The 23,814-nt window shown below is 37.5% G+C and overlaps 1 protein-coding gene across 11 annotated transcripts in view; it reads right to left on the bottom strand.

Moving 5' to 3' along the window:
- The window catches only part of CHD6 (chromodomain helicase DNA binding protein 6), a 210,443-nt gene that overhangs the window by 151,651 nt on the left and 34,978 nt on the right, over positions 1–23,814 (bottom strand). For 2 of the 11 annotated variants that reach the window (XM_007474324.3, XM_007474328.3), the window contains exon 3: positions 11,539–11,669. The exons of the other annotated variants lie outside the window; for them this stretch is intronic. The gene's annotated coding sequence lies outside the window, so the exon portion shown is untranslated. The remainder of the gene's footprint in view (positions 1–11,538; positions 11,670–23,814) is intronic. 11 annotated transcript variants of the gene reach the window in all.

The raw sequence follows: 23,814 nt of genomic DNA, 5'->3' as shown, positions 1-23,814 counted from the left end.
TATGAATCAAATGAAAGGAGATCAGACCCCAGATGGTGTTTTCTGTGTGATCTCACTGGATACCTGTACAGAGCCTGCTGCTTTAGGAATCAGGTTAGGAGACAATTAAGTAATGGGTATAATAGAAACAATAACTGGAATAGTAATAATTGTAATAATAATAGATGGAATGTAAATAATAACAATAATCAAACTAGGTATACCTATCACTGTCAAAATGCCTGTTGCCAGGGACAACAAGCACCTGATTTAAATACTATGCAGTTTTGGGTAAATGTTGGAGCAAGGCCTAAATATAGTCATGTTGTAAAGGATGACCAGAGTAAGAATAGAGTCTTATGAAGGTTTCCCCAGGGAAGAGATGAGAATGAATCAAGGAATGAGTGTGATATAATTGCAAATGAGTTGAGTATAAATGAAACTGGGAGTAATGAAAATAAAATACATGGTGATACAAATGAATTAATTGAATCAAAGGAGGATATAGTTGGTGTAAATAATTCTACAGAGAAGGAACACTGTAATATAAATTTAATAGAAAATTGTAAACCTTAAAATTTCTTAGACTTATGAATGTTGGAAATTTCCCCATTGGGAAATTTCATACTTGAAAAAATTTCCTACTGATAGTAAGAACTCTATTGGAATATGAAACTCCTTGGCATGGGAGGATCCCTCTCCTCCCTACTTAAGACTACTTTAGGACAGAAACCTTTTGCTAAACAATGGAAAGGGCTTTGACCTATGCTTAAGCATAGAACAGGAAGTTCTTTGAGTCATGATTAATTTTAGAATTGATACAATAGAGATACTTGGAATGACAGAACCAGGTCTTGGAACTTACAATCTCCACCCTACTCAGAGTAACAGGATTTAGAAAGGGCTGCAGCAAAGATCAAGATTTAATTATTTGAGAATATGATCTTCAACAGACTTTCTCTCTCTCTCTCTCTCTCTCTCTCTCTCTCTCTCTCTCTCTCTCTCTCTCTCTCTCTCTCTCTCTTTCTCTCTCTCTCTCTAATACCGTTCTTCCTCCTGTTTGTAATTAAAAACTCCATATAAGGTTGACTGTGCGGTTTTCCTTAATGGACTTCCCTGAGCAGCAGGGTCCCACAAGGGAAGGGGCTCACCTTTGTGATGGGACCCGAGGAGAGGTAGGAACCGAGAACCGGGGTGGAAATGAAAGACACGAACAAGTCAGTGGTTGGATAGGGCAGGCAATCCCTATGATACTCCCTTTGATAGGAGAGTATGAGTACAAAGGAACACGAGGTGGAGGAGGAGATTAAGATAGGAAATGCAGGCCAAGATGGTTACAGCCTCGGGGAAGGAGAAGGTCAAGAGGAGAGAGAGAGACAGTCATTGAGGAGCCCAGTGGAGCTCCATGAAAGGGGAGAAAGGCCAAGAGCCAAGAGGAAGTTCATGGGTTTGCCTCTGAATTTAATCCTGTCCTGCTTGGGCGGTACTCCCAAGCACGTAGTAACCACATCACAAAGTATAGACAATTAAGATTGGGTGGCAAGGTAGAGGGAACACCTTTGGGTGTGTAGATTGCAAACCGCGCTTTCCCGGAGAATTGAGTCCGAGCATGTTAATGATTTGTCTTAGCCAAGGGCCGCATGGCCAGTTCAAGGTTACATTCAGAAGCCTCATTGGTATAACCTTATGCTTGGACACACAGTCGCCATACAGTCATTTATATTTCATAGATGTGAATATGCTTGGGATGCTACAGTTGACTGCTGACTTGAGTTTTCATTTAGGAATTACATAGCTGAATTCCTTGGTGACCTTAAATTAATATATATCAGTCTTTTAAAGTGATTTCCATATCACAAAATCCTAATGAATGTATGATAAGAGAAATTAATGAAGAATATAACCTAAATAATAATAATGAAATTGTAAATGGGAACAATGATACTAAGATGGAGAATTTAAGGACTGATGAGAGTAATATAAAAGCTGATGATGCAAAATATCATGTGCTGTATCATACCCAAAGTTCAGGAAAAGTTGAGTGTGTGAATAAGGAAATAAAGACTATGGTAGGGAAGCTCTGTGCTGAAACTCATCTCAAATGGCCAGAGATTCTTCCCATAGATTTGTTTTACTTACATACGAGGCTAAGAGCAGATTTGCATAGATCATCCTATGAAATGTTCTTTGGACATGCTCCACTACAAGCAAAAACTTGTAAGACAGTCTATACATCTCTCTTAGGAGGAGAATGTCAACTTGCTTCTTACTTAAGTGCTTTACAACAAAGACTAAAAGAATTACATGAAATGGGAGTATTAATTCAAACTGGTCCTTTGGATCATTCTCTTCATAATTATGAACCAGGGGATATGGTACATGTAAAATTTTTTGCTAAAACATCAGCAACACAGGAAAGTTGGCTAGGTCCTTACACTATTGTGTTGGTTTCTCCAGCTTCAGTAAAAGTTTTGGGTAGAGATTCTTGGTACCATTGTTCACATATAAAATTAGCACATGGTATAAATAATGAAAATATAAAAATCATTGAAGAAGGAAATGAATAAATTGCAGAAAGGTAGAACCATCAAATTGAGGCTGCAGTCAAAAAGATCAATAAGGAGAGGACCATTCCTGAGGAAGAGGATAGAAGAGGACAATGTAGATGAAGAGGAGAATTCAGGAATTAGTGGACATCGATGAAAGACTAAGAACTTAAAAATTTAAATGACATTCTGAAATTTGCAATGAAGAGGATTACAGGATAAATGGGCTAATGATTTTATACTTTGAGTAATGTATTATAGTAAATAATAACATAGCATTTATTCACATGCAAACACAAATATATTGCCTACTATGGAATTGCAAAAGGATATTCAAGAAGAAGTAGGGATAAGTGTGTTGCGTACAAAAGTAACATAACTCAACAGTAACACTGATGTTTAAATAGCAAAACAACATGACATAGAAAAAGTAACAACATAATAAAATAGAAACACAAAACATAAACATGGTTAGGTTACATTGAATCACTGCTTAAATGAGTGAAATAATGTATAGTTAGGATACTAACAGTGTTATGATTAACTACAGATATGTTATTTACTAACAAAATGTAGTTACATAATTAGATTTAGTTTAGGTATAGAAATTTAGTTAGGAGAAGTATTTTGAAGTTAGGTAAAATTAAGTAAGATAAGGTAAGAAAATTAGATACTGACTTGCACTGCATCATACATTACATAACACAAACAACATATGACATTTCATATCAAACAAGCTTGTAAAACTCATGCAATGTTGGGTTTATGGTGATTTTCAAATTTTTTTCTCCAAGTTTAATGTTAATGTACTGCACCTGCTAGTACACTGTTCTGTTTTAGTTGATAAAGAGTATTTTAAGTTTGATATTTGCATGGAAGTTATGTTCATCTTTTGTTTGATGTTATTTGCTGTTCTGATTTGGCTTCTGTTTGACTTTTATATGTGTTCATTATTTACTTTGTCTTCCTTTTCCTTTTTCTTTGTTACAATTCCTAGGAATAGGTTAGTGTAAGTTAGAGTAAGATAGTTGAGTATAGGTTGTTTGTTATTTTGAGTAGATTTCTTAGTTTAGGTAACTGGTATTTTAGATTGTGCACAAATTCAAAAATAGTGTTCCCAACATGATTTTTGATTTGTGCAATAGGGGGGAATTGTGATAAAGGATGGAAAGGCTTGCAATTTGCAAAACTGTGCAAGAACTGAAAAGTGCAAACCTAGGTATAATTGACAGTGGCATGTAACCAAGGGTCACATGGGAGCCTGAGCTGGGAGATCTGGGAAGACTTCATCTGGCCCCAACGGACTTTTCTTCTGGGCTCCTGAGGAAGTCAAGAGGAAGGTCTGAAGAGGATTTCCCGATGTTGAACTGAGGAAGGGTTCCTACATCAAGCTGCTGGCAGCATTCAGTCTCACTTGGACATCAGGACTTGCTTGGACATCTAACAACAACAGATCCTGGCTCTAACTAGTTTTTTGGACCCCTGCTGAGTAAGATTTGGAAAGTTGGTTAAGTTTTAGTTTAGTAACTTGGTTAGCATAGTTAGTTTTTTTAAAATAAGAATAAGCGTAAGTAAAGCCCTAAGCCCTTATTCCTTTCCCTTACAAAACAATAAAGTAGATTTTTATGTTTTATCCCCTCTTGTGTTTCCCTTATGCAAAATCTTATCCTAACAGGGTCAAAGGACAAGCAAAGAGAACAAAAATAGATTCTATAAGTCAGAAGGGGCTAATTAAAGGAAAAGCACTCTCAGACTATAAGTCAACAGTTATCTCAGTATTTTTCCAATATGTAATTATCTAGAGTAGAGGCACAGGATCCCACTGATTTTTATACCCTTCCTAGTGTAAGATTAAAAATTAATATCCATATTATCCCAGTATTATATTTTACAAAGCTTATTAATAATAACTTGAAGCAAAAGGAAATATAATAGCTTCAGTAAAGAAAAAAAAAAGCTTCCCAGGAAAGCACACACAGGGGCTACAAAAGCACAGAGCACCACAAGGAGAGAGAGAAGGAGAGAGAAAGGGAAGGAGGGAGGGAGGGAGAAAGAGGTGGCAAGCACCAGAAAAAGCTTCCATAAGAGGATGGAGTTACGGGAACTTATCCATACACGTAAGGACACAAATGTGGGGATGAAGGGAAATGGATGCTGGGAGATGAAGTCCAACGGTAAAAAATTTCTATTTACACATTTCCCCTGTGATCCTTTGGGAGACCAGTCTCCCCAAGGGATCATGAAAATATAACAAACTTAAAACTTTAAAGATTTTTAACTAAAGGTATATACAATATTGTAGATTCTAAAAGGAAATTACAATAATTTGGGGATAAGAGGGAAATAAAAGAGAAAAAGAACAAAACTAATGATTTTGACAAAAAGCCAATTTGGGGGCAGTCCCCTTTGGCATAAAAATATATATTCAAAATAAGTATTTTCACCCCCTCCCCCATCTACTTCAAATTCACCATATCTCAAAGTTCACTCTGGATCTTTTTATGCAGTGTATGATCTCTGCAGGCATTTTTGTGTCGCCTTCTTCAAAAAGTTCGCCTTCTCGAATCTGGGAGGTAGTCTCTTGTTCCAAAATAGGCTCAAACACAAATCAAAGTTCACAACAATAACATAGTACCCTACCCCAACCCCAGGATAATAATACATTCCCCCCGAGGAGGATCTAGGGATGCATACAGGAATCACAAAGGGATAGATGGCCAAGTCATAAGGCATATGAATCAATTATCAAAAATATCAAAGAATTCAAAGAAATTAAAAAATAACCTCTGAGTGAAATATAGAATATCAAAAATGTGGAAAATTTTCGGAAGGAAAAAAAAATTCACAAATCACAACAGGTTCTTGTAGTGATCCATGTCCCATAGACCCATGACAATTACTCAGCCCAATTCAGCAGTCTGAATGACATTAAGTTGTCACATCATGAAAGAAAACAGAAAAAGAGACTAGATCTCAAAACAAATGGGAAACAGCATTCTCTGGTTTGACCCTTTGCTTTCCAGGATAATGGAGCCAGAATAATCAATGTTAGGACTAGATAAGAGCATGTGGTACAAGGAAATCCTGCACTTAACACATGTTAAATAACTACAACCTTGAGTCTCACATATGATCAAGTCCTTGCGCTCTTTGTGCAGAATGTCATCAATTTCCGTAGGAATGGTTTGGTCTATTTTACCTTTTGTGCTCATGTGGTACTTTGCAGATCAATATCTGTACTCCTTTGTGGTCTGTTTTTTCTTGATTCAGACATATTCATCAAGCAAAAGTCCCATAATATTTAAATAACTAGTGGCAGGTTGCCATAGTCCAAAGCTTTTTGACTAGGCAAATTAACATCTTAGTTTATTCTATTGCAAAAATCGAAAGTTTATAAAATCTTTTCAATACTAGTGACATATGCTTAAAATACAAAAAAAGAGAAAAAAATCAAATACTGTATCACACATGTATGAAGAAAAACAAAAATATTAAAAATGTGTATATTTCACAATCACGGAGGTAAAGTATGGAAGCTACTTTCCTGAAAAATAAGATTCATTTCCTCTTTAACTTGCCATGGTCTGCAGTGTGAGTGCATATTAGGTAGATAAAGCAATGGAGGTATAGAATCAATAATACATTCAAGAAAATTAAAAAAAAAAACATTTACAGGAGGCACAAAATGTTACAAAAGGCATATCAAGTCAATATAGGTCACTAATACAGGTTTTCTTTTTCGAGTTAATATATGTATTATCCTACAAGGGCAATTTGTTCAAGTACAAGGATCAACCAAATACAGTGCAACAAAATAGTAGAGATCCAGCAATAGAGAAGTTTTCTCAAGCTCAATAGTCAAATACAATCAATACAGGAAATTATTCATTATCAATAGAAGGTACTTGTTTTACATGGCTACAATGAATCCATGTGTTCCTCTCCCCAATTTTAATGCCTATTGGTGTGGTCAATAGGACTTGGAATGGTCCATTATAAGCAGGTTCAGTCAATTCAGTGTAAATCACCTCTGGGTCAGCTTCTGAGACAAAATAGGGCAAGAGGTATAATTTCAGACCATTTTAAATGAGTCTCTATGCACAATTTGTCAGTCATAGTTTTAAGTTCTTTATTCATTCTTTCTACTTGGCCGGAGCTCTAGGAATGATATGGTGAATGATATTTAGAAGTTATCCCCAAACATGAATAAATGTGTGATAAGATCAAATCAGTAAAATGAGTTCCTCTATCTGAATCAATATGTGCCGGCAGGACAAAACAAGGAATAATTTCTTTCAAAAGGATTTTGGCAGCTAAAGCTGTTGTGGCCAGAGCTATAGGAAATGCTTCAGGCCACCTGGTCAGCTGATCGACTATGACTGGACAAAATTTATACTGTCCAGCTTTTGGCATGGAGATAAAAATGAATTTATAAATGCTCAAACGGTGTATAAGCGAGAGGATGTCCACCAAAGGCTTTTCCACGAAAAGCATGCTGATTAAAAGCCTGGCAGGTAGAACAAGCTGTACATACTTTGGAGTCAATTGTAGTTATTCCAGGTGCTAACTAGCCATACTCTTTTAACAGTCTACATTGCCTTGGGTGCCGAAATGACCACATTTATGGATAGAGTGATAAATTTGGTTATAGAAAGCTCTAGAGAGCAGGGGAGCAGAGCACCGTCTGATGATACCCATACTCCATTGATCTGTTTGGCTTTAAATTTTTTCGGCCATTGTCCTACTTCCTTGTAATTATAGGAAAAGGATAGATCCAAATCATCAGTAATTGATAGTGGCAAAATTAATTTGGATCCCTCTAAGGCTGCTAGATTGGCTGCAATATCTGCTTGGTTATTTCCTCTGGAGACAGGGTCAGTGCCACATGTGTGTGCAGAGCAGTGAATGACAGCTATGTGACTGGGGAACTGGAGGATAGAAAGAAGTTCAGTAATAAAATCTGCATTGGCAATACATTTTCAAACAGATGTTAAGAATCCCCTCTGAAGTCATAGCATGCAGACAGCGTGACATGCTGAATACGTAACAGGAATCCATGTAAATTGTGGCCCTCTTATCCTTTGCAATGATTCAGGGATGTTTCAAAGCTGTGAGAGTTCTGCATCTTGTGAGCTCACATTTGAGGGTAAGGAAGCTGACCAGAGTAGCAAATTTGGTAACTACCGCAGATCCTGTATAGCACACGCCACCCCTCATAAATGAAGAACCATCTGTAAATAATAGTAAATCCAAATTATTCAAAGGGGTGTACAGTAAATCATTACGAGGTTTATCAGCAATGGACACTAAAGATGTACAATCATGTACTCCGGAAGTTAGCAAATCAGGGAGCAAGGTTTTAGGATTAAGAACTCCACCTCATTTTAGTGTGATATGTTCATTATTCAATAGGGTTATCTCGTATTTTGTAATCCTTTAATTAGTAAATGTCTGTGTCCTACGTCTTAACAACAATGCCTCGACCTCATGTGGGCACATTATAGTCAGAGGGCATCCTAATACTAGATCAGCAGATTTGGTTACTAATAAGGCCATGGCAACTACTCCTCTAAGACATGGTGGTGTTGCTGAAGCTACTGGGTTGAGCTGGGCCAAATAATAGGCTACCAGACGTTGAGCAGGTCCCAAAAGTTGAGGTAGAAGACCCGAAGCTACCCCTCCCTGTTAATGGTTAAACGTAAATGGTTTATCATAATTTGGGATGCCTAGAGCAGGGGCAGACAGGATATCCTGTTTTAAATTTGAAAGAGCTGTCAGGTAGGTGTTCAATTTCCAATTTAGTGATTATGGGACCGAGTTTTTTGTCAGTGATACAAGGGACTTAAGATTTCCCCATAGCAAGGGATCCGCTGTTGACAAGATCCCATTGCTCCAAGAATCGCCTTCAATTGCTTTTTAATGGTAGGAGAGTTTAATTTTTGGATACTTTCAATACACTTAGGAGAAATAGAATGGGACCCAGCAGTTAAAAGAAAACCCAAATAGTAGAGACCTTGTAGCCACTCTTATGTAACTCCAAAAGGAGATCCTTGCTATCCTCTTGCATGCTATAGCATTTGATGAAGAAAGAGCAAATCATCCATATATTGGATTAAATTGCTGTATTTAAATTTAATGGCATCTTGTATCAGCAGTTAAGAATTGTGTAAATAACATAGGACTGCCCACAAACCCTTGGGGTAAATGAGTCCAGGTCCATAGAGAACCTTTCCCAGGTGAAAGCAAAGATATGCCTGGAATCCTTATGCATTGGTAAAGAAAAGAAAGCTGAGCACAAGTCTACTACATTAAAGTATGTAGCTGTATAGGTAGGAATAGAAGAAATAATAGTGTTTATGTTGGAAACTACGGGTGTCTCTTTATAATATGATTGTTCACAGCCCTCAAATCCTGAACAAATCGACAGAGATGCTTGCCATCAGGTCCCAATTTTGGCTTTTTAACCGGCAGAATGGGTGTATTGTATTCAGATTTACAGGGAATTATGATGCCTTGGTCAATTAGTGAATTTACTATTGGGATAATACCCTCAATTGCCTCCTTCAAAAGAGGTTACAAAGGAATAGAAGGAGGTGGGCTAGATTTTTTTTAAAAATTTGGACAGGAAAAGCTGATTTAAGTAGGCCAACATCATAAGATAATGTGGCCCAGAGAGACTCGGGTATATTAATTGGGATTTCTATCAGAAAAAAGTAGAGGGAGCAAAGTTAAGGATTCCTCAGGCAATTCCAGCGACATGGAACCATTTAAGAACAAGTTATTGTGGCTATAAGCTTGGATAAAAGATCTCTCCCCAGCAAATTTATAGGGAAGCCAGGCATCAAGAGGAAAGAGTGTTCCAAGGACAAAGGTCCTACAGACACCATCCTAGGGTAAAGCTTAGGAACCTTTAGGGGTGCCCCCAATACCCTCACTACATTTATTGAGTTGATGGGATTGCAATCTGAATCTGATGTGTTCCTCAATAAAGACCTGGAGGTGCCAGAGTCCAAAAGAAAATCATAATAGGCGTAACCAACGTTTAATGTTATGTGAAACTCATCAGTATGGGGAGGGGGGGCAGTGGATAGGGACAACGAGCAGTAAGACATCAAAGTCTGGAAAATCAAAGGTTATATCCACTGATTCCTGTGACTCCTTCCCCCCCTTTCCCCCATACACCTTCATAATCTTTGGGTAGTTCCTTGGGCTCCCCCCTGAGGGGCATTAGCACCCTGAATAGTTCGGGGCAACCTCGACTTAAGATATACTTTAGTGGGGTCATTTGGTTTATCGATTGCCTGATTTATATTCCTAGAATTATCAGTCCTAAAGTTGTGATTTCTAAAATCATTACTGTAATTATTATTCCTATAGTTGTTTCTATAGATATTATTTCTGATTGCCTAGAATAAATTCTTATAGTTCATCTTAATGTGGCTCTTCTTCTCACAGAAGTGACAGGTAAGGAATCAATAGTTAGATTCTTGGAAAGTGCCATTGGTTTAGTATCATGCCCTTTTTCTTGTTTATTCATTCTATCACTTAAAGATTTTAGTTCCTTCTGAATCATTTCCAGTAAATTGTTAGTTTCTGCCTCTCTTTATGGCCTTTAAAGACTTAAACAGAAATTCTCAACTCTTCAAGATCCATCTCAGGTCACCTTGGGCAATGCATTTTAAAGTAATCTTGGGCCATTCAGCAATAGTTGTCGACAAATTGTCACCTTATTTGCCTAATATCCCTTTCAAAAGAAAGGTCAAGATCTAGGTATCTACCTCCCAGCTCAACAAGCCTATCCATGAATTGGGAGGGTGTCTCATCATCAGATTGTATAAGGCGTTCAAATTTGGTCCCTTCACCTGGCCTTTTGGAGCATTCTCACATTGCTTTGAGAATGGCCTCCCTAGCACGATATAATTGCAAATATTCTTCAGGGTCATTATAGTCCCATTGAGGATCCTGAGATGGCCAGTGTGCTGCATTGCACCCTCAGACTTTATTAACATGAGAGGCCTTCATAGGAATTGGTCTGTGGTCGTGTTTTCTTAGGAGTTGTCTGTTTGAATACCGATGCAGTAAAGGTAGGAACCCTTATGGTAGGAGAACGAGGTTTTCTTGGGGCTGGGATTGGTCCTGGAGTGGGAGAAGGGACAGGAGAGGAAAGGGCACTGGGAGAAGTAGCAGGGGAGGTAGGGTTAGCCAGGAGTTACACAATATGAGAGAGGAGGATCTCCACCTGAGACAAAGGGGGGGGGGGTCTTCTGTCTGCATTTCAGGAAAAATAGGATTTTCCTCTCTCGGTAGTTCAGGAACAGGCTTGCAAAAATCAGACTTTTTTTTAATAGAAGCCTTCTTTGCCATAGAACTATGCAAGGAGTACTTGAAATTGTCCAGTTCAATTTGCACCTCGACTTGTACTTCAGCCTGCATTTTCCATAGGGAAGCCTGTTGAGTCTTAAAATTTAGGATCAGGAAAAGATAATTTCCTAGCAACATAAGGAGGAGGCATGCCAAAACCTTAAAGGTTCCCAAGTGGGTGAAAAACAGAAGGCTTTTTTGCAGAATAGAAATCATTCTGCTCAGTATTGTAATCATAAGTTTAGGAAAATAATTTTCAATGTACATTTATTTATTTTATCTATTTATTTTTATTGGTGCTGCCCTCTGGTGGTAGAAAAGCAGCACTGCAAAAGGATTGCCAGCTCAGCAGGGAAAAAAAATTGAGTGCTCAATACTGGCCTCTCCTGGCCAAGAGGCAGCACAACAACAGGGGTGGGGGTGGGAATCCTGGTGGGAGTAAGGGGGTGGGGTTGAGGTCCTTAAGTGTGCCAGAAACCAAATGAAGGATCTGGCTTCAAATGCAAGGTGGGCTTTTGGACTTGCATGTGTCCTCCCAAAAGCAAATTTGCTCCAGAGGGAGAGAAGAGAGCTGGGCAGGTAGGATCAGGGCAGGCAGGGAGTTTAGGAAGCAAGCTGGGCTGGATGGAAAAGACAGGTTGGGGCAGCTTACCAGTAGCAGCAACAGCAAGCAGCTGGGGAGTAGGTCAAGTGGCGGGAGCAGGAACAATCGCTTGGAGGGAGCTCTCTGCTTTGGTGGGGCAGAGCCCCACCACCGGGAAACTTAGTATCTTTACTGAGAGGCTGAGTAAAAAAAATTTTGAGAATTTGTTTCCCAAAGTGGTAGCCAAATATGTAAGATTAAAAACTAATATCCAAATACTCCAAGTATTGTATTGTATAAAGTTTATTATTGATAATAACTTGAAGCAAAAGGAAATATAATTAATAGCCTCAGCAAAGGAAAAACAAAAAGCTTCCCGGGACAGTACACATGGGGGCCACAAGAATACAGAGCACAGCAAGGGGGGTGGGGGTGGGGGGGGGGGAGAGAGAGAGAGAGAGAGAGAGAGAGAGAGAGAGAGAGAGAGAGAGAGAGAGAGAGAGAGAGAGAGAGAGAGAGAGAGAGAGAGAGAGAGAGAGAGAGAGAACTCACCAGGCAGAGATGGAAAAATTGTGTATGAGAGGGCAGTTACAGAAGTTATCCATATACGTAAGGATGCAAATGTGGGGATGAAGGGAAAGGGATGCTGGGAGATGAAGTCCAAGGGTACAAAATTTCTATTTACACACTAGAATCTTAACAGTCAGCGAATAAATTCTTATTAGACATCTGCCACATGGGAGGCACTATATTAAGTGCTGGGAATACAAAGAAAGTCAAAAAGCAGTCCCTGCTCTTAAGGAGCTCACAATCTAATGAAGGAGCCTACATGTAATCAACTATGAACAACGAAGCTATACAAATAGGAAATAATCAAAAGAAGATACTTGAATTAAGAGAGATTGGGAAAGGTTTCCTGTAGAAGGTGGGATTTAATCTGGGAGTGAAGAGGCAAAGCATTCCAGTGATAGGGACAACTAGTAAAAATGCCTGGAGTTGGGTGGTAAGGTCCTGTGCAAAAAACAGCAAAGGCTACTATCATTGAGTCAAAAGAGTATGAAACAGTGGCGTGAAATGCTATTAGACTGGAAAGGTAAGGGGATGGGAAGTCAGTTTATAAGGGCTCTCTACCCTAGAAAATTTTGTATTCTACCTTGAAGGTGAATAGTTATTAGAATTTATTTGGGGGATGTACAGGAAGATGTAGGGCATGGTTGGACCTTAAGAAAAATTAAATTAGAAGATGGGACTACAGAGAGGAGAAACTTGAGGCTGGCTGACATACCATAGGCTACTGTCCAGGTGTAAAAGAATGAAGGATTGTAGTAAGTGCTGTAGCAAGATAAGAGTAGGGAAGGGATGTTATAAAGGTAAAATTGACAGTCCTTTGCAATGCAGTCTGAATGAGGGGGGTGACCCTGAAGTTGTGAACCTGGATTGTGGTGCTCTCAATAGTAATAGGGAAATATGAAAGGGTTAAAGAATTTGGGAGGGAAGATAAAGAGTTTAGTTTTGGACATGTTAAGTTTAAGATGTCTATAGAACCTCCAGTTATCTAATGTCCTAGATACCTAATAAGCAATTAGAGATGCAAGATAGAGGTGAGCAAAGGTAGAGCTAGATAAGTAACTTGATTTGAGAATCATCAGTATAGAGATAATAACTGAATCCATGAGAGCTCAGATCACTAAGTAAAGTAATATAAAGGGAGAAGAAAACAATGGATAAGACCTACTTAAAAGGCCAGTCAAAAAGCTAGCAAAGAAGACACAGAAGCAGTAGGCAAATAGGTAGCAGAAGAACAAGGAGAGAGCAACGTCCCAAAAAACTCAGAGAAGAGAATATAGCAACTGGCAGTGTCAAAGGTTGCAGAGAGATTAAAAATGAGGAAATCTGAGGGCAACTGGGTAGCTCAGTGGATTGAGAGCCAGGCCTAGAGATGGGAGGTCCTAGGTTCAAATATGGCCTCAGACACTTCCCAGCTGTGTGATCCTGAGCAAGTCACTTGACCCCCATTGCCTAGCCCTTACCACTCTTCTGCCTTGGAGCCAATACACAATATTGACTCCAAGACAGAAGGTAAGGGTTAAAAAAAAAAAGAATGAGGAAACCTGAGTAAAGTCCACTGGAATTGGTAATTAAGAATTAACTGTGGAAGGAACAATTTTGGTTGAATGATGAGGTAGAAAACCAGATAACAGAGAGTTAGAATAATAGGTAAGGAGGCAGAGGCACCTTTCGTAAAGTCTTCTCAATAAGCCATACAATGGAGGAGAGAAATGGGATGATGGTTAGCAAGAACAGAAGGATAAAAGGGTTTTTGAAGATGGAGGCAATATGGGCATATTTATAGGCAGCAGGGAAGAAGCCAATGGACAGGGAGAGAATGAAGATAAGTAAAAGAATGGGGATGATAGTGAATAATCTGCTAGAAGACACAGGATATGATGTAGAAGAGCACACAGTGCTCATAAAATGTATGCTTAACTGAACTGCTAGAAAAACAGTGCATTTTTAGCTATTTTTCACCTAGTAGTAGAGATGGTTAGCATTAAATGATCTACACACATTTTCCCTTGTAATTAAATGGTCAGATAGAACAGCTAGCTAGGGTTACAAGGAAAGTACACGTCTAACAAAGCTAACTAATTTGTACTGAGATAAGCAAGTCACTAGCCTATAAACATGTTTTATGTGAACTTAACGATTACAGTACAACTTTATTATCCTGGGTAAAAAGAGAAACTGTTTTAGAACAACAGACTTTGAGCAGAAAGGAACTTTAGAGATCATCTAGTCCAAACTCCTTAGTTTACAGATGAAGAAACTGGAAGTTCAGAGGAGAGTGTCCAGAAGAAAAGGGTGATCAACAGAGTTAATGCAGAGAGGAGAGGCCAAGAATGATTAGGACTTAGAAAAGATCATCAAATTTGACAAGAAATTGTTAGTATGGTTGAAAAGAACAGCTTTAGTTAAGTGATGAGGTCAAAAGCCATCCTTCAGAGGGTTGAAGACAGTGAGAAGAAAAGAAGCCAAGGAAACAAGTTTGTTGGAGAAATACCTGATGACATGCCAATGTATCAGCATCTAAACATCAGCATATCCAGACATCTATCCTCAAATTCCCAGACAATTTGCAAACCACCAGATACTAAATTCAGTTAGCCAGATTTGACATATCAAAAGGTAGAGAGTAAGTCTCTTCTTTCCACAGATAATTCCCACTCTAACTTCCTCACATGACACATGCTATATACATACATCTGCTCAAAGTAGGGAGGTGTAGGTTTAAAAAAAAAATCACAACTGAACCCAACCTAGAAGCCAAATCAAGGATGCAAAGTTTTTTTTTTTTTTATCAGTAAGAACTTAACCAAATATAAACACACAAAAAAATACATAAAACTATGAACTTTTGTTATCTATGTTTTAAAAGTTCATATTAAAGTGAATATAATATGCCCCCCTTTTGAGTAATTCCTTCTGATGCTCTTATTAAAATATTCCACTCTTATTGGCCTTGGATTACACCTACTGTATTTCTCTAATGCTCATCATAAGAACATAGAGAGATGAAATTTTTATCTGTTTTTTTTTTTGCTTATATTCTGACTTTGAAAATTCAAGATCAGATTATTTACAACCTTTGGTCTTTGGAATTTACATAATTCCCTAATAATGCATGTTCAGTCTTTCAGACAAATAACTGTACAAATTATATTGAAATTGAAACTAAAAACAACACAAAACAACTGGGGATAAATAACATAAACAAGTTGGAATCACTCAATATAATAAATGGAATCAGTATTAAAAAATTTGGAACAAAACTGATAGTCACTGGAACCAATTAATTTTGACTCCTTCCCTTTTTTTCAGTAAGCATCCTTGTTCTAAATTCAGAGAAATAAGTTTTGTTGTTGCCCAGACAGTCATGATCCCAACTTCTCCTCTCTCCACTGCTGCCATAATAATTTTTATAGTAACCATGACATTCATACATTCAAAAATTATCAGTGGTTTGTAATTTCCTTTAAGATAAAATAAAAACTCTTCTGCCCAGCATTTAAATTCCTTCACAATTCTAACCTACTGTACTTACTCTCCTTCATTTATGCTAATAAACTGGTTTCCTGGTTGTTTTCCAAACTCTTTATTCCATTATTAGCATCCATTGCTTCATATAGCCTCTCTGTCCACTATGCCTAGAATGCATTTCCTTCCCCATCTCTGCCTCTTAGAATCTTTCAATCAAGACTCTAATAAGGTAACCTTTCCTAGAAGAAGTCTAAAGCTTCTTCTCTCAATTTACTTTATGAATCTGGATATATATATATACATATATATATATATATATATATATAATATTCCTCCACAAGAAGTAAGAGCTTTGAGGTGGAAAATGTTTTATTTTTTACTTCAATGATCTCATCAGAAAATGTACTGCCTTCTGATGATGTTGTTCATCTCCTCTCACATATGGTCCATAGAAGATATATCTAACATACTAATGGCCTTTAAAAAAAATCTTTTAATATTCCACAGGAACAGGATAAACCCTGGGCTGTTAATGCTTATCCATTTTAGACCACTTTTTGCAACAAATTTATTGTTGTTAATATGCTCCAAGTTACTTGTGTTCACCAAGTACCTTATATCTCTATTGCTCTTTGGGCTAAATCAATTTTAATTCTTTTTTTTTTTTTCAAATCCTTACCTTCTGTCTTGGAACCAATACTGTGTACTGTGTATTGATTCCAAGGCAAAAGAGAATTAAGGGTAAGGCAATGTGACTTGATCAAGGTCACAAAGCTAGGAAGTATCTGAGTTCATATTTGAATTAGTACCTCCCATCTCTAGGCCTGACTCTCAATCCACCAGACCACCCAGCTGGCCTCAGTCAATTTTAATTCTTTGGAGACTGTGGTGCTCTATATCTGGCTGACTTATAGGGAACCTGGAAGAACAATGGTATTAAAAAGGTGGATTTTGTAATAGATGATATTTAAGGCTATATTTTGATGAATACTGGATAACTAATGGATCAGGTAGTTATCTTCTTTTTGCCTAACCTCCTCCCTTTTGTTTTTTTATCTCCCTCTTCAGAAGCCTTTCAGCCTCCCCTCCCCCCTTCTTCAGTCTCCTTCAAAGTTACTCAGGGTGAAGTATGATGTTTCAGAGAAAATAACTCTTTTCTTTATCTCAAATAAGGATTTATTGGGGAAAACAGGAAAGATAGAGGATAAGGTAAGAGGGATAGGGTTTTCCCTATTATCTACAATGGAGTCTTATGTTGGAGGATATTGAGAGAAATGGCAATTCAGTCACTAGCATGAAACAGAGCCAGTCAGAGAGAGATATAAGAACTATTGTCCTTCTCCTTCTGCCTTCAAATCAGCCAGGTCACCTCCAACTTGATTATCCCAAGTCCCAGAGATAAAACAAGCTTCTTCTTTCACATCAGCTAGAAAACCCAAAGACTCTCAGCCAAGTTCAGTCCAGCAGTTGGCTCTTGCCTCCAACTGTTTCCCCATCACATTCCAAATGGAATCTTCATTTGACTGACAGATGATCAATCTCCAGCTTCTTGTCCTTTGCATGCATGCCTCTTCCACAATATCTCCCCTTTTTGTCTTAAAAAATTGCAACCCACAATTTTTAATGATACTTACCTTTCAGATATATTTTGTTATATAGCTATAACTTCTAATTCTTAACCCTGCACTTATCTTAAATATTCCTTTACCCTCCTAAAATAACAAATCCTAAACTTATCTTAGCTATTCTGTCTGTCTAGTTCTAAGTTTAGGTATAGGAAAATGGTTTAGATAATAGGGATTTACATGAACATGGTTCTGACACAATAACTCATGTAACAATTTTAAACAATTCCAACAATTTCAACAGTAAATTGAATATGTCTTATCTCCTAATGTCTATAAATTCAACTAAGTATAATCACTATCACTAATAATTGCTAATCTACAATTATAATATAATCTAACTTCTATATTTAAATAGTTTTTGTCTGTCCCTACTTCTCAAAGACTTTGAACAAATACTCTAAGCTGTCCCTATAGTTTAGTTATTAGAACATTAATATAAATTATTCTAATATATTAGTATTTGCATGTGTACATAGGTTGTATTTATACAGATCTACATACACACTGTTCTAGATTTCTGTGCAAACTCAAGAGAGTAATTTCCCAAATGCAATTTGGTTTGTTCTATGACCCTTACTATTAAGTTCTGGGTCCAGCAATTTTTCATCTATAGTGTTTGACCAAACTCTAAATGAGCAATGGTCTTCCCATCCAACTACATAATATAACTTGGTCAATAAGTATTCATGTATTTGGCTTTTCCTTCTTGGACTGTGAGGACTCTTTTTAGTAGTCACAGATCTTACTAACGTGGTTCTTTAACATTTAAGGACTGATTCAATCACAGTATATCATCCAGAAATAAATATATCTGGAAATCTTTCCAGCTATGGTGAATCTTTCCTCCATCTGGATTTAGTACAGGAAATGATCCAAAACAATGGCAAGCAGTACTGGTAAACATATCTTCCTGGTATATCCTTCAGATTTATATTGATAGTCTTGTGGTTTAAATAACAACTTGTGGTCACACCCTATTTCCTACTGTTTTGCTGCTTAAAACTCAAACAAAGGTTAATTTAACCATAAATTAATGTGCTAATTATATCAAACATTAAACATTTGCTTAATAGCAATTATGCTTCTTTCTTAGAATGTAAATAAAGGGAATGATCTGCATGGCCCAAATCTCCTCCAAAAGTTGTTTAGCACTGTTAAAGAACATGTCTATCACAAAAGTCAAAATGGAAAGGGATTTCTTATCAGTGGAAAGGTTTTCAAGATTGTCCTAACTGAATAAAGAAAGCCCTGGAACACAGCAGAGCCTTCTAAATCAGATCCAAGGTAATCAAAGGAGTTAAGACTGACCATCTCCACAGGGAAAAACAAAGTGATAAAGAATTTCTATTATATAGTCTATGAACACTGTTGGGTGGAAAGGGACAGAAGCAGTACTTTCAATCTGCAGAGGCATCGAATATGGACAATAAGCTGATTTCAGAATTGAATAAAAGGAAGTGAACCAGGTGGACTGCCTTTTTGATACTGCACAGTGCTTTAGAGACCTCTGACATATCCCTGAAACAAGTCTTATCTTTTGAATATCAATATTCTTCTAGTAAAGCTAAATGGCTGTGAGTCATAGAATATCACAGTCTCTGAAGAATAAAAATTGCCTAAAACTAATGGAGATGCACATGGTATGCTGTAAATGGCTACAACGTATTACCACAGAATTACACAGGAGAAATGTCATAGACAGTATCATCAGAGATTTTTAACTGAAAAAAGAAGTATGCTAGTCCTATGGCATGAAAGGAAAAACTTGTATCCACATGATATCAAGATAGCTAGTCCTAGTATTTGGGTGGATTCCCTGTAGATGATATAGACAAGAATAGTCCCATATGATGAGAAGGCACAGTTAAGTCATGTTCTACATAACTTAGACACTTACATCAAAAAGATCACAGATATACAGATAAATGAGCATTTATATAATACTTCAAGAGATATACAATCTCACTGACACTGCTGAACTGAACAGATTCCAATTCATTTACACATCAATGAGTTAAAGATCTTTTCTAAACCAGAACATTGTACACAGAAACTGAAACATTGTGGCACAATCAAATTTAACAAAATTTTCTACTAGCAGCAATGAGAGACTTATGAGAAAGGCTGCTATTCACATCCAGAGGAAGAACTGTGGGAGTAGAAATGCAGAAGAAAAAAACATGATTAATCACGTGCTTAATTGAGGATATGTTTGGGGTTTTGGCTTAAAAAAAAAAACACTATTACAAATACAATACGGAAATAGGTTTTGAACAACAACACGTTTAACTGAGTGGAATTGCTTGTCAGCTCTGGGAGGAGGGAGGAAAGAGGAGTGGGAAAGAACATGAATCTTGTAACTATGGGGAAATATTAAAAACAATTAAATGATTAAATAAATAAATTTTCTATATCAACCTTTTTTGAGAAATGGACCTCTTTGGCAATTTGGTGAAATCTACTGATCCGTTCCTAGAATATTTATGAAGGAAGGGATTAATAAATTTGCTAATTTAACTAAATTGCTAATATAAAGAAATGCTAAATTTCAGTTAGAGATAAAAAAATAATTAAAGATATCTTACTTGTTGTGAAAGGGAATTCTTTATTCTCTTTGTCTATTTTGAGTTAATCAATCAAGAAACCCCTACTTAACACTTTGTTAGCCAATCAAGTAAGAGAATTCACAAGTCACTTACTTAAGCTCCACTCTTTTAATTCTATCAGTCAGATACTTGTGAATACTTTGATAAGAGTTTACACCCTCAGAGGACAAGAGGTGGATCCCAGACACTGCCCCCACCCCCACCTTGGGCAGTGCTAGACAATTTGGAAGCTATGATTGGCCCCTGTGAAGAGGGGAAGGGACAGGAAGTGACAAGGTTTTTTTTTTTCCTATAAAGTCCGGAACTTCCTGTCCTCATCACTTCTCCTTTGGACTTCCTTTGGAGGACTGCTCCTTGGGACTTCTCCTTTGGAGGACTTCTCCTTTGAACTTCTGGCTTGGAGAGATTCCTGCCTTGATGGCTCTTTGATGAGGCCCTCTCTACTCATTGCTGCTTCGGTGGGATACTCCCTTCAGCCTGAATTTTGTGGACTCTTTTCTCTTGGATACTGCAGTGGCTTGCTGGTGAGTTGGACTTTCACATGGAGATTGGAACTTTGTGGGGAGCGAGCTGAATTTCATTGGATCAGCACTTAGAGTAGGCTAGGCAACTATTTCCCTCCTACATTTCATACTTCAACTCTTTCTCTTTCTCATTATAAATAAAAGCTTCTAACTTTTTTTTCCCCTGGCTTAGGGATATTTTTAATTAGGTGACTACAACATTGAATTTATAGCTCTTACCTAGTCAAAACCCCAATTTAACCCTTACACTGTCTAAGTTCATATATGCCAGAAATCTATCCACAGATCATTTGGTAGTTCATGGACAAGGAAAGAGAAAGGAACAAGATTTAAGTGCCTACTATGCACTAAGCACTTTAAAAATATTATAACATTTCATGCTCACAATAACCTGGGACATAGTTGCTGGTATTATATTTTGGGAACTGAAGAAAGTAAGGTTAAGTGATTTGCCCAGGATATCAAGTATTTGAACTTAAAAGTCTTCCTGACTCCAGATCCACAATTCAATTCACTGCATCACTTCACTGACTCTGGCTGGTGTTCAAAGACTCCAGGTTAAGAAGCCCTATTCCAGAGCTTCAACATTACTATTAGTTTAATACTTGGGGTGTCCATTTATTATTATCCCTTAATCTCACAATATACTTCGCTTGCCTACTCTTCTGAATATATGTTTCTTAGATAATATCTTAACTGACTTCTTGCTTGTAGTTTTATTTAAAGCAAGAATTATAACACTAATATACTTTGATAATTCCTATTATCTAAAAAAAAAAAAAACCTCACTAAACTAAAACTAAAGTGTAAGATTTTACTTAAAAAGACTTTCAAGAGTAACATTAATGTTTGTACATGGCCTGAAAATGGAGTGTCCCTGGCACATTCTACTCCACTTTTAGACTGTTCTTCCACTGTCACTAGAGAAGGGGGCCTACATAATACTCAAGGTTTATTTTGTAATTTTTCCTCAAAGAAAGTTTGACTCTGATACCTACTTATTTTCATGGTCATGGGCAATTCCTACAGTCTCAAAAGCTATACCAACAGGATATAAACTCCAATCATTACTACCAAGTTTGAAAGTATTCAAAGTATAATTTCATCAACATTATGCCCATGTCATTTGAGGACCAGTCTGGTTTAGCAAAAAAGGTTCATCAGTAAGTGGGTCTCTAGGTTATAAACAACTTAATCATTTACAAGCTATGAAATAAAGAAAATATATTCGTATATTTAGTAAAGTACTCCAAAGGATTAAATATAAAGATAGAGGATTTCAAAATTCCCACAGTTAAAAAAGAACTAATGATGGAAAGCTATGAGCAGAATGCAGATATTCCAGGCCAAAATTTTAAGGAACTTAAAAGGTCCAAAGTTAATAAGTTTTGATTAATGAAAAGATAAAGGTGGTAAGTACACAAAAATAGTATAATCATTCACCCAATATAATTCCTGCCTTTATTCTTTTGTTGGGGAATCAAGATCAATATACATGAAACAAAATACAAGACAGGGTTCTGATCAAGTGCTAAACTGTATAGACTAGAAATTACTTTGACCATCACCTTTGAATGTAGGTGAACAAGCAATCAATAGGCATTTTTAAGTGTCATGTGCCACTATAAGTGCTGGGACTAAAATGACAAATAAAACAACTCTTTCTCTCAGGGAGCTTCCATTCTATTGTTTCACATTGAAAGTAGCTCCAAGTCTACTGATATTCTTTTCTCTTCCCAACTTGTATGGTCTGTGGGTTTACTTAGTTTTGTTTGTTTGTTTACAGGTACTAAAACCATTAGGATGAAACCCTTATCCTTCACTAGAGCAAAAGAAGACTCACTGGCACACCTTATTTTAAAAGGTCTGTTTCTTGGAAAAGGATACTGCACCATTGAAAACCCCTGCTCCCTAGAAGTTTCTATCACCAAATTTACCAATGTATTCATAAGAATGTCACTTTGGAACCCAGGGCATCATGGACTCTATTAAAAGAGTATGGATGGCCCCTGGTATAACTACTATAGCCTCAGCCTGTTCTACGTGTCAAGCATATAACCAGCATGCATTTCATGGCAAAGCCTTTGGTGGACGTCCTCTGGCTTACACACCTTTTGAACATCTACAGATAGATTTCATAACAATGCCAAAGGCTGGATATTATAAATTTTGTCTAGTCATAGTAGATCAACTAACCAGATGGCCGGAAGCATTTCCTGTGACCCGAGCCACAGCAGATTTTGTTGCTAAGATACTTTTAAAAGAAATTATTCCTCGCTTTGGACTGCCAGCACGTATTGATTCAGATAGAGGAAGTCATTTTACTGATTCTGTCCTAAATCAGATATATTCTTGCTTGGGGATAACTCCCAAATTCCATGTTCCATATCATCCCCAGAGCTCAGGCCAATTTGAGAGGATGAACAAAGAACTTAAGACTATGATTGGAAAGCTATGCACTGAGACACATTTAAAATGGCCTGAAATTCTCCCTCTGGTCCTATTTTATCTTAGAAGCAGGCCTAGAGGAGACCTACTGTAAACCTCAAAATTTCTTATTCTTATAAATGTTGGAAATTTCACCATTGGGAAATTTCATACTTGAAAAATTTCCTATTGATAGTGGGTCTTGGCTATTGGAATGTGAACCCCATTGGCATGGGAGGTTCCTCTCCCTCCCTTCTTAAGATTACTTTAGGACAGAAACCTTTTGCTGAACAATGGAAAGGACTTTGACCTATGCTTAAGCATAGAACAGAAATTTCTTTGAGTCATGATTGATTTTAGAATTGATACAATGGAGATACTTGGAATCAATCTCCACCCTATTCAGTCCTAACAGGATTGAGTAAGGGCTGCAGCCTAGATCAAAATTTAATTATTCCAATCTCTACCCTACTCAGGTTAACAGGATTTAGAAAGGGCTGTAGCAAAGGAGCAAAGGTTTAATCATTTGAAAATATGACCTTCAACAGACATGTGCAAAGCCTCTGGGCGGTCCTGGGTTAAGCTAGAGCCTCCATTGGCACAGGGAAATTGATGGACAGTGATTGGTAGATGTGAGAACTGAGGGGAGGCAACTTGGATGGTTTCCTTAAAGATCAGGGGGGTCTGAAGACTCGGGGGGGTTGAGGAGTTGGTCGGAGTGGTGGCAGTGGACTCTGAGAAGCTTGCTCTGAAGGAAGCTGAAGGTGGGGGCCTCTGAGACGGTTTCTCCATTTTGGTCACGTGAGTAATAGGGACTGATCTCTTTTCTTTGCCCCAGCTATCTAAGGGCTTGGGCCTTTTGGCCCAGCCTAAACAGAAGGAGTATTTAAGCTCTATTCCCTTCTCTCCCTTTTCTCTCTCTCTCTCTCTAATTCCTTTCTTCCTCCTATTGTAATTAAACTCCATAAAAGATTTACTGCTGACTTGAGTTTTCATTTAGGAATTACATAGCTGAATTCCTTGGCGACCTTAAATTAATATATATCAGTCTTTTAAAGTGATTCCCTTGTCACACTACACATCTCACCATTTGAGATGCTTTTTGGACATCCGCCTATACAG

The sequence above is a fragment of the Monodelphis domestica genome, chromosome 1, assembly GCF_027887165.1.
Source record: "Monodelphis domestica isolate mMonDom1 chromosome 1, mMonDom1.pri, whole genome shotgun sequence".
In the NCBI taxonomy this organism is placed as follows: domain Eukaryota; kingdom Metazoa; phylum Chordata; class Mammalia; order Didelphimorphia; family Didelphidae; genus Monodelphis; species Monodelphis domestica.
The sequence above is the reverse complement of the archived record's forward strand: the minus strand, read 5'-3'. Positions and strand labels throughout refer to the sequence as shown.